At 37.6% G+C, this 5,908-nt stretch overlaps 1 long non-coding RNA gene across 1 annotated transcript in view; it reads right to left on the reverse strand.

Moving 5' to 3' along the window:
- Positions 1–416: 416 nt before the first annotated feature.
- LOC122815934 overlaps positions 417–5,908 on the reverse strand; it is a 442,750-nt gene continuing 437,258 nt past the window's right edge. Inside the window, exon 3 of the long non-coding RNA XR_006367017.1 lies at positions 417–471. This is a non-coding gene — a long non-coding RNA (uncharacterized LOC122815934). The remainder of the gene's footprint in view (positions 472–5,908) is intronic.

Below are 5,908 nucleotides of genomic sequence, written 5' to 3' on the forward strand. Positions count from 1 at the left end.
TTCCATTTCAACCCATACCGCAAACCAATTCATCTTCAGCATATCCCTTCCAAGTGTACCATCAATTTCCTTGCTATCTTTTTAACGAAAAATCATCAGATCAACTTTTCAGTAATGAAAGCCACAACAGAAATCAAAGGAGATGATCTGATTAGGTCCAGTTGGTGGACAAAAGCACTTATAAATTGGAGTTATTCTGATAGCTAAGCCTGTTTGAATTCGTTTCTTCATTATTTTCATAGAAGAGGAATTAACATTTGAAGTTTTGAACGGTTTATTACACTTGCTTAATATTGTAACATTTAAGTGCTTTCACTTTTCATTGTTCACAAATAAGGAAATTAAGTCGGTCCTCTAGCTTAATGCTGGGAACAGCGGTCTCCTCTGGTCTCTGTTGTAGTTTTTGTACCTGTTCATCCTGTACCTCCGGGATGCGATGCGGATGTTGTCATCTGATTAACCAATGTAAAGCTGCAACAAAAGACTTATCCATGACTATGCTTTACAGCTTAGAGACGTCTTGCTAGCAAATAATACTGAGCACTTCTAACAGTTTCAAAACCTCATTTGTAGGTCTTGCATACATTGTCTAACGCAAAAAAGAAAACTTTTTGAAATCGTGACAACAAAACATCTATATAATGCATTACTTCCTTTTCATTAGCGCTTATAGATCTTTTGGGCTAGTTTTCTGGTCTTCCTTGCATAGGCTATTAATCCATTTTATATTACCTGCAATACCGAATACAGACCTCAGAGTATCATCTTCCTTCTGGTACTCGCTGATGCATGTCAAGGCTGCATGCGAAAGTAAAGCAATTCACTTGGCTGTCAGCAAAAACCTACTGAAGTTATAAAAATAATGCAAGACCACATACACAGCTTAACATATGCTGACCACAGTAATCTTTTTTGCACAGGTACAAGCAGAGCTTATATGGTTTAATATATGCTTTCTGTTATCCTGCCTGAAGCTAATGCAACCACAATTAAGTAAGGCATGAATGAGGCACAGCATGCATTTTTAATGTAACCATTCAACCCACTAATCAAATAAACAACCTCCACTGCTCCGCAGCTAGGCCCATATGTACAATGCTCTCACCTTTATTTTATACATGCCACAGCTGCTATTTCTGCTGTGCAAGAAAAACACACATCCCAATCTCAATTGCTATGAAACATGGACTCAGTCATTGAGAACTGTTTGTGGATGCAGGGAACATTTATTCAACATCAAACTGAGCGAGAATGTTCAAAAGTCATTTTTTTCTCATCTGTGGAATGAAATTAATAAATATTGTAAATGGATTCTATCACAAAGCTATGGCATCAAAAAGTATTTAATTTGGTCTTTGTACTTAAAAGCCAAATCAGAGTTAAAATTCTCTTGTCATCTCCATGGTCTTGATAAGCAACATATTCAAATGCATGCCCAAGTGTAGGCCAAAACCTGTAGCATCAGCAGTAATAGAAATTACTAAATTAAGCGCATCACCGCGACTGCGACAACTACTCGCCACACTATGTACCCTTATACAGTCCGAAATGACTTAAGTACCTCTGTCTTAGTTTGACTTATTTACCTTCTGTATACATTTCTGAGCAGTTCTGAAGAGGTTTCTATACCCAGCCCAAACGTACTCTGTCAGAGTCAACCCCACTTTATCTGTACTCCTCCACTCCATTAACTCCCCCCGTCCTTTGCCCATGACCTTGTGTCTTTAAACAAAAACCTCGCAATTGTTTTAAAAAGATGAGATCTCCAAGAGACAGTACCTAGTACAACTCAGGGTATCACAAGGAGGCACAGAACGTAACAGCAAACAGACACGCTTCTGTTTTAAGCTCTCGCTCTAAATTGACATTGTATGACTCATCTCAGCCTTGCATCTTTCTGTTCTTAAATGGAGTACATTTATCTAGTATGGGACAATAGACTTGCGCTTTCTTCATGTTGCTTAGAAAGCTAACATTTCAAACTCAAACCCACTTCTCAGTTTCTCCTTGACTTCATCCCCCATGCAGTTCCCCTTTAACCAATCAGATGCCACAATTGTCAGCAAGCAATCCCAACATAACATCCGGCCAGTCAAGACTTCGATGCAAGCACTGCTTTAGCAGGAATTACTTAAAGCACTAAGCTTGTATGCATTTTTCAGCATTCATCAGGGTCCACTGCCAGCCTTTTGATTAGAAAGAAAATACTGCAGCATTTCAGAGTAAGACAACTTTGTTAAGAAATGCTTTTCAATTAGTATAGGCAAACTAATATCACATTCTACCCAGCAAATAAAGTGGTTTAACTATTATTGATGTGGTTACAACTAGGCATGTGACAAAACAGCTGCATATTGGGGAATAAGATTTAAAAAGCCACAATTACATTAAAGCAATAATCAGATGATGAAGCTAAAGTTGCTGCAGGCAATCTGCTAGGTGAAAGTGAACATTCAAGGAGAAATAAGTCAGCAAGGGAGACTTGAAACAAGTTAGAAACATTATCAGGGTGCTGGGCCTGCTTAAAAAAGGAAGATTACAGATGAACAGCTCCACCATGGGAACTTCTTGAAGCCATAAAGTGGTACACGTAAAAAGAGCACTGGCCACACAGAATGTACCAAGCAAAACTTTCAGTTAAGGGGATACAGTTTGCATAACACAAGAAATCTGTAAGCAAGATAAAAAAATACACAGACAGCAGTGCAACAGAAATGAGATTCACTAGAAAGAAACAAATAAAAAAAACAAAGTTGCAACACAACCACCACTCGTCGGGGTACAAGTTCAAAACCAGTGAGATTATTCTGCTACCTTAGCCTATCACCTTGGAAGACTAAAAGCTGAAGTACCAGAATAAACTAACTGGTTTGGAACTTGTACCCTGATGAGTGGTGGATGTGCTGCAGCTTTGTTTTTTTCTGTTTTTTTTGTTTTTTATATTATTGGTTTATAGTCATGACCCAGAAAGAAGCTAGACAATGTATTTTGCGGTGCTGTGACAGGTAACTCCAAGGTAGGGTGAATTATAAAAGTTGGAGTGTTAGGAGATTAAGGTATGAAATGCCATAAAGAATTCCTTAGGTACCAACAGGTTTTGGATCTATGCTATGCTCCTCAGACAACTAGATTTGATGATGGTCGATAACTGCTCTTAAAGTATCAGCATTTCATTAACGATGACCCAAACATTCACCCTGTGCACCAACACAAAACTTGTAATACCAGGTACAAGACAACTTGAATGCCCAGAATGCTTTCTTACCAAGAAAATTATGGACCTAAACTGTAAAAGCTATACAAATGTCTCAAAGCCTTGTTCCTCTTCAGTGTCTTACAGGTTACTGGGGGTGGGGTGGGGTGGAGTGATCTCTGCCTCACATAAATAGACTCAATAGCCCCTATCCTTTCAGATCTACTGCAAATTCACAAGGCCAATGAGGCATAAACACCAACTCAAGAGATCTGAATTTCTGTTGCAACATAAACTGAATATGTTGGAGGAAGTGAGATGCATCATTGAGAATAGCACTCCGTTGGCATCACCTCTCTCTCAACATAAAGCAAAGTATTTCCCCTACCCAATTCAAATGTAATCTGGGTGAATGGATGGGTAACTACAAATTCACCAAGTTTTAGCACCATTGTCCATCATAGATAGGAGTAACAAGTAAATGTTCTGCTCATCACTGGGTTATACATAGTTAAAATATAAGGGTTAAAAATGTCACTGAAATGTATATCTAAGCTTCTGAAGATCCTCACAGATTATTAGTCTAGTAAATACCTTTAAACCAAAAACCTAGGAGTACAGTACCAAACAAACAACATCCCTTAACATGGAACAAATTGAAAAAGTGACAGGATTCAAAGCACTGATGTTTATCTGGTTACTATTCATCTGACAATGGATGTGATCAAAGTCTGCCAATGAGTCTAGGACTGGAATATGTTCTTGGTTTATTGAGTATTTGATCAATGTCCCTTTCACAATGACCTGATCTGTGTGGAAAACATAGTAGTACATATAAAACATGATCAAAATGTATTTAACTGTTACACAGTGAACTAACAAAGAAAAAATTACGCTGAGCACATACAAAGCAAAAACAGTAACAAAATAACAGTAGATAAGGCAGTTCACAAAACCATATACATACACAGTGCAAGGCAAATAATGACTTAATTAATGATATTAACAACAAAAATAATGATGACAATAGCAGACAGGCCCATGACAATACCCATTTGTTAACCAGACAGGCCCACTGCACCCAAACTCCCTTTTCAGGGCCAATCCGGGGCCAAGGTCTGATTGACTTGATGTCACCGTCACTAAATAACTATTCACCTGCTCCGATTAACAGTCTTGCAAAACTCCCAATATATTTAAAACTCATTTACTATATTGACAGTTGACAAAGGAGGGCTAAAGGGATTATACAACATATCTATCCTAGGTAATTACATAAAGGAGAGCTATACATGTATATCATCAGAACGACAAGGGTACTACACACTCGCCTACTGCTTAAGAAGAGTCTGCAGGCAAAACAAACACTAAACAAGGGTCCCAAAATGTAAAAGAGTAGAATTCGACAGCTTACAAGATAAGTGGGGGAAGACTGAACCCCTGACATTACCCTCCATGAGTATATCGACAAATCACTGAACAGCAGCATGTGGGAAGTCCACAATATGAACACAACCAGATCAAAAGGATCACAGAATCCACTCCAAGAAACACCAAGAAGTGTCCAAAGGGTAATGATACTTAGATTCATTAACGTCCGAACATGATGTCACCGTCACTAAATAACTATTCACCTGCTCCGATTAACAGTCTTGCAAAACTCCCAATATATTTAAAACTCATTTACTATATTTACTAAATGAATAAAAAAACTGCATAAATAGATGCTCATCTTCAAAACCTCAACCCTGCACAACATAACACAGTTTAATAAGACAAACATGAGCAATATTACAAGAACAACCATGGCTACACACAGACAACAGGACAGCACCAAACTGAAACAGTAACTATACAATATGTAATTAGAAAAGCAAAGACACATTCTGGGGGCAGATATAGATCCCAGCAACTGCATATTTTAAGTGAGGTTGGATATAGATCTCAGCAGCCTATAGTCAAAGAAGCTTTTGCACAATAAAATGCATTCACCATACCTGTCAACCTGGAAACATCAAAAATCTGGACAAGGCCTATGAAAAATAGGTACAAATCTGTACCCTGATAAAAGCAAAATTTGCATACATAATTATGTAACCGTGCCCACACGAACAGAATTGTGGGATACCAACTTTCAAACGTAAACTGAAGAACAGACAGCCAAAATATGGCACAAGAGTTCCCCTGCAGCCATTCTAATGTCCCATTACCTGGCTATTCCGTCCCACTTACCGCAAACACTAGTATGAGCATAATGCTTTACTTCTACAATAATCATATGGATTTTATTTTACATTTTATATCACAACGCACAACACTAATGGATATCTGCTAAACAAAGCAATACTGTCTAACAATGAATACAGACTTGGCATTAAAACTTCTCTGCCACTGAAACTCAACATTCATTGAAACAACACAGAAACCCACACCACATCCAAAGAAAATGCATCTGACCAGTGGTGGCTAAAGATTACCTTTGGGCTGTTTTCAAATCATAGACCCCTTGCACATAAAACAAGAAACATACATGCGTTATTTGATACACTTAACTGACTTTATTAAATTATATTCCTTGTATAATATAGCACAGTGTGTGTGTGTGTGTGTGTGTGTGTGTGTGTGTGTGTATATATATATATATATATATATATATATATATATATATATGTATATATATATATCTATTTTCTTTTATCCCCCTTTTTTTTTTTT

The sequence above is a fragment of the Protopterus annectens genome, chromosome 11.part0, assembly GCF_019279795.1.
Source record: "Protopterus annectens isolate FY-2018-M chromosome 11.part0, PAN1.0, whole genome shotgun sequence".
Classification (NCBI taxonomy): Eukaryota; Metazoa; Chordata; order Ceratodontiformes; family Protopteridae; genus Protopterus; species Protopterus annectens.